This window comes from Meleagris gallopavo, chromosome 1 (assembly GCF_905368555.1).
Source record: "Meleagris gallopavo chromosome 1, MGAL_WU_HG_1.1, whole genome shotgun sequence".
Classification (NCBI taxonomy): Eukaryota; Metazoa; Chordata; class Aves; order Galliformes; family Phasianidae; genus Meleagris; species Meleagris gallopavo.
The window spans coordinates 82465760-82479767 of NC_139404.1; the positions used below are offsets into that span (position 1 = coordinate 82465760).

Here is a 14008-nt window from a genome sequence, read left to right on the forward strand (position 1 = left end):
TTAGTCATCTAGTATGACAGGAAGATATCTTCACAATTATGAAGAAGAGAGAAACAAAGAACCTAAAAGATAGCTGGTAAGTTGTGGGATGGTTTCAGAAGTCCATCAAACTTCACCTCATATTTTACTGCTGACAGAATAGCACATTATGAACGTTGCATGTAGATTTTCACCTTCTTTTTCAAATTATAAATTAACCACGAAAATGCAGGTAGCATTTCCTTTACACTTATAATGGAAAGTTTTCTGTTCAATATACCACATGGAAAAAAAAAAAAAAGCAACCAAAAAAACCAACAACATTGCACTGCCTGCTTACGTTAATGGCTTACACAGCTTTCTTGATGCAGATACAAACAATTTCATAAGAGTTCCCAAAAAGAAAAGTTACATCTGTTAAATTTATTTTACAGATAGGGAATTTTACAAAATGGAGTGACTAACATCTCATGACAGCTAGGAACTGACTGAAGGCCCCTGAATTCTGGACTAATACTTAAATTATTGTATCTTTCTTCCTTTTTCATCCCTAATTCAAGCTGTTAAGCACCCATTGTGCCACAGAGTAGCCCAAAAAATTCATTAAGATTTTGATCTGCATACTTTTGCTGTTCTACTCTCTTAAATTTCTTGAAAATCAGAGTAAGCTTGGGTAAGAAGGGCCATGGGAAAGCACAGTCTTTGACATTGGGACTCATTTTCTATAATGAATCCCATTTTTATGCACTGCAAACAGTATGTTCTGTACTCAGTGCTCCATGAAGACTAACCTGCTCTCTAAACACAGAAGATGCAGTGAAGAGAAATATGAAGGAGGTCAGGTGAAATTTGTATGAATCTATTAGGAAGCCCTTAACAGTGATTCTGAGCTAATATATTTGTATTTTGCTTCACTGTAGTTTTACAGATGGGGTAGGTACTTTTATGGGGATGAATATATAAATATTTCACAAAATGAGCTGCTTATTTTGTAGGCTTCCATTGTCCTAGTGCAAGCAAGAGAGGTGCTCTTAGCCTTAACAATTATAGCAGCTGTTCAGAAAACTGTAAGCACTCCACACGATCAAGTCTTGTCTTCCTCTCATTACAAGGAAGAAACTGAAGCACAGGTGTTACTGTCAAATACAGCTTACCTGTGGGAGAATTCAGCTGTATTCCCTTTCTAGTATTTATGCTACTGAGAGACACAGACCTTTGTTATTTAATATAACACTGGAATCATCTATAATTACTGGCTTCTGTTCATGTTAACACAAAATATCATTTTAAGTTATGCAGACCTGTTAGCATTACTGTAAACTGACTGCAAAAGTAATTGCTAAAGTAATGTAGATTTAAAGAAGATAAAATCTAGTCAACATTAAGTGATTTTACGTAACTGTGGGTTTTACTACAGGTGAAGAATCATCTTGAGTAAACAATACTGAAACTCTTTGTTCAACTGCTAACCAGACAAGGAAACTGGCATTCAGTCAGTGAAAGCTCAAAGTCAAAAAATTCAGAAAACCAGCAGCTGTGGAAGCTGAATTACCTATTTGAAAACTTCGATTATATCTGCTCATAAAGTTGAATTTGGTTACTCAGCAAGACACTCACCTAATTTCCCCCACTCACTACAAGGGGGCATTATTCTTTCCAGGCCAGTTAACTCTCATAACTATTTGTAGGAGATATTCTCACACAACAATTGTATGTGAAAGTCCCTCATTATTGCTGTTATCTAGAACAATATTTTCTGAATTATATTTGGAATGAAATAGTTAAAGACAATTCAGGCCAACCTAGGACTTTACTGATACCGTCACCAGAGTTCAGCTCAAGCCAAAGCTCCTACCCTGATGTAACTGGCTAATAGATAGGAATAAACAGAAAGTTACATACTTGTTGAAAGTAAACTCATCCATCAGTATAAAATATGTTTCAGTTCAGAAGATCTGAAAAAATTCAGAACCAGCTCATGGTTGCATGATAAGCGTAGGACCTCAAGCAACAATGCTAATAAGTTTTTCTGGGTACCTTTCAACCTCACGAGCTCTACTTCCAAGAATTAACGAAGTTACTGTATATGTATAGTTGCCAATCCTAAATTCCACAGCCATGGGACTGGATAAATTAGGAAATGAGCCCTCTTCCATGCCAAATTGTTTCAGCGTCTTACAACTAAACAGCTGTAAGGGAAGGCACAAGGAGGTACAGAATCAATTTACTCCAGTCTCAAATCTAGTCTTAGTCAAGGATACAAAAGATATAAACCATCTCCTAATGACCATAACGCAGTCTTCTAGAGTAGTTTGATATGATTCACATATTCTGCTTAAGTAATTCTGAGTCAGTCTGTCATGGTTTCATGATTTTTCATTATCGGTATTCCACATCATAACATCATGCAATGTACTGGGGGTTTGACTGCTGATGCTCAAGTTCCGGGTGCCTGTCCAGCGGAGAAGAGCAGCTACGTTTCCCCAGGGGGCTTTGCGGTCAGCGAGGAGATATAACTCCCGGCAAGGTCACCTGATGCTCTCTTCTCTGCCTGCGCTGCTTCGCTTGCGCTTCTCTGCCTGCGCTGCTTCGCTTGCGCTTCTCTGCCTGCGCTTCTCGCCTGCGCTTCTCTGCCTGCGCTTCTCATCTCAGCGTTGTGGTAAGGCCGATCCACCATCAATTTCACATTCTCTCTCCTTATAAAATTCTGTTGATACCATATTTAGTAAATTACTTTGTTTTACCTCAGATTGTTGCCACTGTTTTCAATTATTTCGGGGTCCCTTATTTTCTTTTTTTTTTCCCGGGGGCGCGGATCCGCGGATCCCTCCGCCCTTCTAGTCACGGAACCGGGCCGAACCAGCCCGTAAACCGTTGACATTCTTGGTGGAGAATGCGGGCAACAGTTGCTTTTTAGCTTTTTGAACAAATCTCTCTCTCCGCTCTCAGACAGCTTCATTGGGAAAGTTTATCTGTTTCACCAGTACTGTCTGAAAGCGTGACCTTGAAAAGTCCAGGCGGACGGCCAATACTCTAGGATATTTGTAAACTTTGAGCCTTGCTATCTTGTTTCTGTAAAAGAAAAAAAAAAAAAAAAGAGAAAAAATGCTTTCTCTACTGAAACTGCCTTTTAAGGGGCTGCATGCCACTGTCTCTTCTTTCTTAATGCTAAAAACATACTGGGCCTTAATTAAGTTCACCACTTTGCTCTATGGAGCAATAGGTATATATAGCCAATTGAAAACATGGATGGAAATAACTATGTGGCATCTGCATATTATGTGGCATACCATTCCAGAGGGAGCTGCTAATTTTACAGGGTTGGGGATTTTTAAGCAGGTTTCCAGCCTCTCCTTTGAATTCTTTATGCGGATTTTCAATGCTCACCTGATCACGTTATTAATCTCCGTGAATGTACTGCTCACCATTTCACTTATTATTAGTATTTATTATATTTTGAGGAAGTCTGCCCCAAAACCAGTAAATACTGAGTGGCAGGGAATGTGGAGAGGCCTGGGTGAGACTTTAGAGAGATGGAAATCTTCGGTGTCATGGAACTTTACTCCAGAACACATGAAAGACCCTGAAAATTTAAACAGATATTTGAGACAGGAATCTCGCGGCTCAGGAAGATCTGAGGAGGCCCAAATTATTTGGGGCCTGGCTAATGCTTACCGGGCCTTATTCAATACTATCCTGGAGAGGGAGAGAGTTTGTGAAATTGAAAAGGAGAGTCTCAGGGAAACAGTGCAAAATGAGCGAGAGAGTATCCTGGTCGAGAGAAACAGCCTCCAATCTGAGAGAGATGCCCTCCGAATTGAGAGAGACTCCCTGCAATCCAAACTCAACAGTCTTCAATCTCAACAAGACACCCTCCAATCTGAGCTAGATACTCTCATAATCGAACGAGACAGGCTCCGAGCTGAACTGGAGGATGAGAGCATTGGAACTGACCAACCTGATCAACTACAAGAAGCACCACAATTGATGTCACTTGCCCCTGTAAGAGGACGGAAAATGAAACGAATCTCGACTCAGTTAGAAGAGAAGAAAGAAGAGGAGAGAGGTCCAGAGGAGTGGCTCCAAGATCCACAAGAAGCACCCCTAAGTCCAGGGGAGGGGCCCTCAGTAAGACCACGGTCACCGGCGCCAATGAGGGCAACAAGAAGTCCCGAAAGAGTAAGAGGTGAGCAAGATATCGTTACTATTGTTGGTCGATCTCTGAAAATGAATGAAATTCGAAGTCTGAGAAAAGACTTTTCACGTCACCCAAATGAGCCTATTGCCACTTGGTTACTTCGATGTTGGGACAATGGGGCCAACAGTGTGTGGCTGGATAGTAGAGAAGCTCGCCAACTGGGTGGCATTGCCAGGGACTCAGCCATTGACAGAGGTATTAGTACATGCCAGAACCAGGCCTTTACCCTCTGGAAGCGGATGTTGTTAGCTGTAAAAGAAAGATACCCCTTCAAAGATGATCTGATGCCTGAGAAAAAGAAATGGGCTGATATGGAAGAAGGCATCTGTTATTTAAGAGAATATGCTGTGGTGGAAATGCTACATAGCCCCGATTTCATTCCTGACGAGCCAGACCAAGAGCATGATCCCGAGAGAGTCAGGTGTACACCAAACATGTGGCGTACATTCACAAAGACCGCACCAGAAAGGTACGCCAGCACATTTGCAGCAATGTATGGCAGAGGGGAAAGAAGACCCCTTATAAGTGAATTGGTTAATAAACTTCAAGACTTTGAGTTACATTTAAGCCCTCTGCGAGCTTGTGTTTCAGCCATTACAAAGGTAGCTGAAAAGCTGGACAGAATGGAAAACAAACAAGAAGATATAATAGACAAACTATCAACCGTGCCTGAAGCTGATAAATCCATGGAGGTAACGGATACATCAAATGGGGACCAGAATTCCCAAAACAGCCTATTGGAGGGGCTCATCAACTTGATTTCCTCCCAGCCGGTGGCATCTAATGTCTCAGCCATCAAAAGAAGACGTTCTCCTGCTCGAGCAAGTGACAACAGTAAGACCACATCACGTTTTGCCTTGTGGCATTACCTACGTGACCATGGAGAAGATATGAAGGAGTGGCATAAACAACCTACTCCTGTACTTCAAGCACGGGTAAGAGAGTTACAAGACAAATCAACCACCAAGGTGAACTTCTCCAAAAAGGTGATTGCTCCAGTTGCTGCAGACAATGAAGGTAACAAATAGAGGGGCCCTGCCCCCAGCCAGGGGGGGAAAGGGATAATAGAGTTTATTGGACTGTGTGGATTAGATGGCCTGGCACATCAGAATCACGAAAATATAAGGCCCTGGTGGATACTGGTGCACAGTGCACTCTAATGCCCTCGAGTCACCAAGGGACAAAATCAATTTATATTCATGGGGTGACTGGAGGTTCCCAAGAGCTAACTATGTTGGAGGCCGAAATCAGCCTCACTGGTAAAGACTGGCAAAAGCACCCTATTGTGACTGGCCCAGGGGCTCCATGCATACTTGGTATTGATTACCTCAGAAGGGGATATTTTAAGGATCCCAAAGGGTATCGATGGGCCTTTGGAATAGCTGCTGTAGACACAGAAGGTGTTAAGCAGTTGTCTATTTTGCCTGGCCTGTCAGAAGATCCATCTGCCGTGGGGTTGCTACGAGTGAAAGAGCAACAAGTACCGATTGCTACAAAAACGGTGCACAGACGGCAGTACCGCACCAACAGGGATTCCTTGCTCCCCATTCAGAAGCTGATTCACCAACTAGAGAATCAGGGAGTGATTAGCAAGACTCACTCACCTTTTAACAGCCCCATATGGCCAGTGCGTAAAGCCAGTGGAGAATGGAGGCTGACGGTGGACTACCGTGGCCTGAATGAAGTCACACCCCCATTGAGTGCTGCTGTGCCAGATATGTTAGAACTCCAATATGAATTGGAGTCAAAGGCAGCCAAATGGTACGCCACCATTGATATTGCTAACGCCTTTTTCTCCATTCCTTTGACCAAAGAATCTAGGCCACAGTTTGCTTTCACCTGGAGGGGCATTCAGTATACCTGGAATCGTTTGCCCCAGGGGTGGAAACATAGCCCAACCATTTGCCATGGGTTGATCCAAGCTGCACTGGAACAGGGAGGTGCTCCTGAGCACTTACAGTATATTGATGACATCATCGTGTGGGGCAACACAGCAAAGGAAGTTTTTGAGAAAGGAGAGCAAATAATCCAGATCCTTCTGCGTGCTGGTTTCGCTATTAAGCGAAGCAAAGTGAAAGGGCCTGCCCAGGAAATTCAGTTCCTAGGTATAAAGTGGCAAGATGGCCGTCGTCACATCCCAACAGATGTGATCAACAAAATCAGTGCCATGTCTCCACCCACTAATAAGAAAGAGACACAATCGTTCCTGGGTGTAGTGGGTTTTTGGAGAATGCATGTTCCAAACTACAGCCTCATTGTAAGCCCCCTTTATCAGGTGACACGGAAGAAGAATGATTTTATGTGGGGTCCTGAGCAGCAGCAGGCTTTTGAGCAGATTAAACAAGAGATAGCCCGTGCCGTGGCCCTGGGGCCAGTACGGATGGAACAGGATGCGAAGAACATCCTCTACACTGCTGCTGGAGAGAAAGGTCCCACTTGGAGTTTGTGGCAAAGAGCCTCAGGAGAGACCCGAGGCCGACCCCTGGGATTCTGGAGTCGGGCGTACAGAGGGTCTGAAGAGTGCTACACTCCAACTGAGAAGGAGATCTTAGCCGCGTATGAGGGGGTTCGGGCTGCTTCCGAAGTAATCGGTACAGAAACACAGCTCCTTCTGGCACCTCGACTGCCAGTGCTGAACTGGATGTTCAAGGGAAAGGGTCCCTCCACCCATCATGCTACTGATGCCACTTGGAGTAAGTGGATTGCGCTGATTACGCAGCGAGCGCGGATGGGGAATCTCAACCGTCCAGGAATCCTAGAGGTGATCATGGACTGGCCTGAAGGCAAAAAGTTTGGAACACCGCCAGCAGAAGAGATATCACGTGCTAAAGAGGCCCCACCATATAATGAACTACCCGAAAATGAGAAGACATATGCCCTATTCACAGATGGATCGTGTTGTATTGTGGGGAAACACCGCAGATGGAAAGCCGCTGTGTGGAGCCCCACACGACAAGTTGCAGAGGCCACTGAAGGAAAAGGAGAATCGAGCCAATTTGCAGAGGTAAAGGCTGTCCAACTGGCCTTGGATGTTGCTGAACGGGAGAGGTGGCCAATGCTTTATGTTTACACTGACTCGTGGATGGTGGCAAATGCTCTATGGGGGTGGTTACAGCAGTGGGAGCAAAACAACTGGCAAAGAAAGGGTAAACCTATTTGGGCTGCTGACCTGTGGAAAGATATTGCTGCCCGAATAAAGAATATGGTTATAAAGGTGCGTCACGTAGATGCCCATGTGCCCAAGAATAGGGCTACTGAAGAGCAGCAAAATAACCATCAGGTAGACAGAGCTGCCAGAATTGAGGTGGCCCAAATAGATCTGGACTGGCAGAACAAGGGTGAATTATTTCTAGCCCGATGGGCCCATGAGACCTCAGGCCATCAAGGGAGAGATGCGACATATAAGTGGGCTAGAGACCGAGGGGTGGATTTAACTATGGATGCTATTGCGCAAATCATTCACGACTGTGACACGTGTGCCACAATTAAACAAGCCAAGAGAATGAAACCTCTCTGGGAGGAAGGGCGATGGCAAAAGTACAAATATGGGGAGGCATGGCAGGTTGATTATATCACCTTGCCACGATCTCGTAATGGTAAGCGTTATGTGCTCACCATGGTGGAGGCAACAACTGGGTGGCTTGAAACCTATGCAGTACCCCACGCTACCGCCCGAAATACCATACTAGGTCTTGAGACACAAGTCCTGTGGCGACATGGTACCCCAGAAAGAATTGAGTCAGATAATGGGACTCATTTTAAAAATTCTCTTGTAGGTACCTGGGCTAAAGGTCATGGTATTGAGTGGATTTACCATATTCCCTACCATGCACCGGCCTCAGGTAAGATTGAACGATACAATGGGTTGTTAAAAACTATGCTGAAAGCAATGGGAGGGGGTACATTTAAGCACTGGGAGAAGCATTTGGCAGAAGCCACCTGGTTAGTCAATACCAGAGGATCTATCAATCGTGGTGGTCCAACCCAGTCCAGCTCCCTACATACCGTAGAGGGAGATAAAGTCCCTGTTGTACATGTAAAGAATATGTTGGGAAAGGCAGTTTGGGTTATTCCAGCCTCTGAGAAGGACAAACCTCTTCGTGGAACTGTTTTTGCCCAGGGACCTGGGTCCACTTGGTGGGTGATGCAGGAAAACGGGGATGTTCAATGTGTACCGCAAGGGAACTTGATGTTGAGGGAGTGCAGTCAGTAATTCCTAGTGCGTGTGTTTATATTTTGTTTGTCTATATTAAGCATGATGTAGTGATGTGGAATAAGGGGTGGAATGTCATGGTTTCATGATTTTTCATTATCGGTGTTCCACATCATAACATCATGCAATGTACTGGGGGTTTGACTGCTGATGCTCAAGTTCCGGGTGCCTGTCCAGCGGAGAAGAGCAGCTACGTTTCCCCAGGGGGCTTTGCGGTCAGCGAGGAGATATAACTCCCGGCAAGGTCACCTGATGCTCTCTTCTCTGCCTGCGCTGCTTCGCTTGCGCTTCTCTGCCTGCGCTGCTTCGCTTGCGCTTCTCTGCCTGCGCTTCTCGCCTGCGCTTCTCTGCCTGCGCTTCTCATCTCAGCGTTGTGGTAAGGCCGATCCACCATCAATTTCACATTCTCTCTCCTTATAAAATTCTGTTGATACCATATTTAGTAAATTACTTTGTTTTACCTCAGATTGTTGCCACTGTTTTCAATTATTTCGGGGTCCCTTATTTTCTTTTTTTTTTTCCCGGGGGCGCGGATCCGCGGATCCCTCCGCCCTTCTAGTCACGGAACCGGGCCGAACCAGCCCGTAAACCGTTGACACAGTCTTGCTAAGCCATAATTATATCAGTCAGGAGTGTATTTTTTTTTTTTTTTTTAACAAACATAAATGGTTTTATTGGCATAATACACTTGTATACAAATGTAACATTCATTCACAGTAAAGGCGAGCACAGAGCTTTAACTCCATCAAGATATTTAAAGCCACTGCAACTTCTCTGTGTAGACAAATCTCACAATTCAAACCCTCTGAGACTGATCTGTCACAGTTCTTGAGATTTGTTTTGTCACAGTATTGGAGAGCTTCCCAAAACTCACTGTCCTGAATTATTGCCCCAGTACGCATGATTTTTTCCAGCAGTTCCACTTCATAAAAGGAGGCAGCAGTTCTACCCAGGAGCCACCAGCCTTCAAAGTCTACAGCCATTTGTTTCTCTTTCATAAGGCTGAGCTTGAAATGTACTTGCAGCTACTCCTTCTCTCCCCCTCTGTGATTGCTCTGAAGAGCTCACTCTGCCTGTCTGCTTCACATTCCTGAGTCATTATCTGTGCCTTAATACCCATCTCCAAGGGTCTCATGTGCAACTTAAAGGACAGAACTAAAAAGCTTCACTCTTAATAACATTTCTTAGAAAAAATAAAAGATTCCAAACTGTGCCTTGTCATGACTCTCTTATGGCCTTGTATTGTTTCTGTGGTAAGCAGCAGGAATGGATCATCATCAGGTTTCAAAGACCTGCTTGCCTGTAGATGATGCTAATCTCCCCTCAGCAGAGAGATAACAGTATTAATATACAATGCTTTCAGTTATTTTGGAAAAGGCAGTCAGTTAACCCAGTCCCAATGGTTCAAAAATGCTTTCATTTCTGATTTTTTAACCGAAGCCTTCTGCTGCCTCAATCTGCTGAGCAATTGTCCCACAGCCTCAGGGAGGAGCTCAACTGGGACCAATGCTGAAATCAGGTGGGCAGGAGAAGGGTTGTGATGAGCTCAAGAGCATCTGCTCTCTCTTGCTGTTTGTTAGCCACAGGACAGATGTGTGAGCTGCAGCTGTCTCTCTCTATAGTGACCAGAGCAGAACTTACTGCCATGTTCTTTGATTTTTATGCTGGGACTTACCTTACAGATCCTCTCTGCTTTATTGCTACAAGCAGTCAGCAAGGACCACCAGGAAACTTAAAAATGAGCAAATGCAAAGACAAAAAGCACCTCTATGCATCTCTCCCCAAAGTTACAGGAAATATTTAGGGATCAAAAAGAATACAGTTTCATATTGACTATTGGTATAAACATAATAACATCTCTATTTTCTCTAACTTTTTTTAGCTGGTATGTCCTACTAGTGTGTCTGTGAAATGCAAAACATCCTCATGTAGTTTTGTCAGGCCTGGAATTGAAAAGATGACTGAATGTGATGTATACAGTCACAGAGCTCATCTTATCCAAAAGATCCTGGCTAAGGAAAGAGGAATCCTGTAAGAACAAAAGGGAAAAGGTGGGCCAGCCCCAGCAGAAGTGTGAGAACAGAGGTGCTCAGGGACCTTCAGATCTCCAGAGGCAAGAAAACAAAGGCTGCCTGCAGTATTGAAGCAACCCCCTGAAAACCTTCTTGTTTTCCTCCTTCTCTAGAGAGATAATCACTGGGCAGTGACATTTTCCTAAAAACGATGCCTAGGTTGCACGATCTTCTTGCACACCAGAACCAAGAACATTATCACCCAAATGGGAGACACTGGAAACAGTAGTGTTTCACAAAGAAACTAAAACATGAGAAGGGGCATAAGATACATAATGGAAGACAGAACCGTAGGAATTTGCTACAACAGTTCCACTGTTACTTGAACATTGCAACAGCTTCCAGAAATACTCTGCAAAAATGTCACACAGAGCACTGTGTCAGGCCCTGAGGATAGCACTGGCTTGATTATCCACTGGGCATTTTGACTTCAGTCAACAAGCCACATTTGAGGAGACGTACCTTCTTTGGTGATAAAAAGAAGACACCATATGCAAACCAAGAAATCTAACTGCTAGAGCACTCCTGACTGAGGGCATGGCATAAATTACCAAGGAGCCTAATTTTGCACGTCAATGGCTATTACACTCATAGATCACTTGGACTGGAATATTTCACAATGGGCAACCTGTAATTCTCAGGGCCATGGATTTTTGGCCCATCTGTGGCTCACCTTACAAGGTGCGTCTTGCTGCTCTATATAGAGGATTTGCTTGTGACCTCACACTCAAGTGATGATCTCATGCTCATTCTCTGCCACTTATTTCTACAGAATTCATCCTTTTAACCACAGGGAGGAGAATCTGGCTTACTGAGATGCATGTGAGAGAACTGGCAAGCCGAGAAGATGACATGATGCCTTGTCATCTGCATCTCCTCCACCTGACAGACAAGCCCTGCAGGGGAATATCTTCCAAAAATCTTCTACCTTGCCTTACATTCCATAGTAAAACCCCCAGGTGTTTTATTTACATTGCCAAATTAACAGAAATACTCATCAGAAATGATCTTGGCAGTGTCTAATAAGCCTTTTAGAGGCCTATATTTTTCTACTGCTGCAGCTTTTCAAAAAATTAATGCTTTGTTTTGACTTGACTAAAGATGAGGTGGGTGGGTGGTCTGAAATCCATATGGGCCACTTTAATTACCTTAGTCACACCAGCAGATACAAGTTACCACGACACCCTCTATTTTTTTCCTGTGTAATTTTTTTCTAGTTTAGTTATAAACCACGTTTATCCATGTTTTTCTTTGTAGAGATCCACAGTTTATAAGCTGTTTGCTGCCTGCTGACTGGTTTCCCTAAATTAATAAAGTTTTCAAAAGAGCTCAGCATGTTGTATTTAGTTATTCTCTCACTGACTTTAAATAGTACTTATCTACTCTACTTTTCTGTGGTCTTACTTGTTCATTATCAGTGAGTCACATTTGTCAGTACTTGGATGAAAGACATAAAAGAAGCTCTTGCTTAAAGGGCTGAACCAATAACTCTACATGGTATCACAAAGTCTTCCCAGAGTCATAAATCTCCCAAGTTGGAAATGGCCACAAGGATCATCAAGTCCAGCTCCTGGCTCCACCAGAACCACCCAAAATCCAAACCCTACACCTGAGAGCAGTATCCAAACACACCTTGATCTCAGTCAGCTCAGTGCCGTGCCCACTGCCCTGGGCAGGCTGTTCCATGCCCACCACCCTGTGGTGCAGACCCTGTCCCTAACCCCCACAGCCCCTCCCCTGACGCAGCTCCATGCCGTTCCCTCGGGTCCTGTCGCTGTCACACAGAGCAGAGCTCAGCGCTGCCCCTTCGCTCCCTGTGAGGAGTTGCAGCCGCCATCAGGCCTCCCCTCAACTCCTCTGCTCTGGGATGAGTACACCACAGGATCTCAGCTGTTCCTCACACTTTTTAGCCCTCCTCTGGACACTCTCTAAAGCTTTATGTCCTTAAATTGTGGCACCCACAGCTGCACAATGCAGAGTTGTGGGAGGGTGCTGGCAGTGCTGGGCCCGGTGCACCCCAGGGTACAGTTGGCCCTTTGGGCTGCCATGGCTCTCTGCTGGCTCACATTCAACTTGCTGTAAACCACAATCCAGATCCCTTTCTGTAGTGCTGCTCTCAAGCATCACATCCCCCAGTCTGTTACAAATACCCAGGGTTGCTCCATCCCAGGTATAGAATCCAGCACTTGCTCCAGTTAACCATTCAGTTGGTGATTGCCCAGACCTCTAATTTATCAACATCTCTCTGCAAGGCCTCAACGGAGCCAACAGCTCTTCCTAATTTAGGGAATGTAACCCCATTTGCTATAACCCTTAGACTTCTGAAGATGCTCTCTGATGCACTGTAAAAAAGCAATAGACCAAATCTTTAAAGATGCCTTTTCTAAAGGGTTACTATTAGAAATTATGTACCTCAATCAAAATTCCTAGTATGCTCTCCCTCCCTGAGTGTTCTAGCAGCATCTGCTTAACAAATGGATGTGTTGCATTTCTTGAACTGATTAAGTGTATATGGTGTCACACAGTGCCCAACAGCTGCTGTTCAACCAGCTACAGCTGAGCAGTTCTTATTTATGTGTGTGTGTGTGCATGTGCGCAACCTTGGAATCCCAACATACTTGCAGTTCTGAAGGGGGTTTCCTGTCCCACAGGGTGAATCTCTTCCTTTTGATTTTGCCAGGCACATAGCATTTTAAGACTCCAGGACTGCACAAATAACACTTGGGAATGCTTGAGAGCAATATCATTTACTTGGGCGCAGTACAGCCACATTCTTGTAAATCCACTGCCAAAGAGAGACTAGTCATAATATAAAGTCTATGCAAATACAAGGAATTGGGAAAAAGATTCTCTTATTCATGGGACATCATAAAATCTGGGTTTCAAGAGCTTCAGCTCTACACCACTGCTGCCAATTTCTTTACTTCCCTATTTACTGAGGCTCCAGGTGCCTCTGTGTTCAGACCACCCTTTCCCTCTTTATGGTAGCAGTCCCCAGACCCAACAGGAGAACTGCCCTCAGGCTGCTGGTGGGTTGCAGGCAGGTGAGTAGCCACAGGCTGGCTGCTGCTGGGGACTTGGTGGGACTGCTTGTTTGTCTGGGAGGTGTGATATGAAACTCATGCACCAAGCATAATTTCCTTACTGGTTGTCATCTGGATGCAGGGGTTCCTAGATGCTGTCTAGATTCACAGACTCAGTATATTAGGCACAATGGTTAGAGCTGGGGCTCAACCTACGTGCAAGGTTGTTTGTTGTTCTGCAATTTTCCTTCTGTAATCTTTCTGTGCTGTAGCTTGTACTAGCCAGTGGGGTGCTTTGAGAGAGAAGATTCTTGAGGGTTATTAACAAATTATGTTGTGGTAAAAGCAACTGTAAACAGAAGTTGCTTATTTAATCATGAAAGTAATTTTAGGGTCTGATTAGTTTTCTTACTGCAGCCAATCATTAAACTAAGGAGTACATAATTGGGGTTAGGCATTGTGGCTTTTCTGGAAGGTCAAGCGAAATGGACTTTCCAGAAGAACCAGGAGGTGTAGGGCTATA

General features: G+C 44.4%; 1 long non-coding RNA gene across 6 annotated transcripts in view; it reads right to left on the minus strand.

Annotated features, from left to right (window-relative positions):
* The window catches only part of LOC104913508 (uncharacterized), a 273998-nt gene that overhangs the window by 69344 nt on the left and 190646 nt on the right, over positions 1 to 14008 (minus strand). The window lies entirely within an intron of this gene.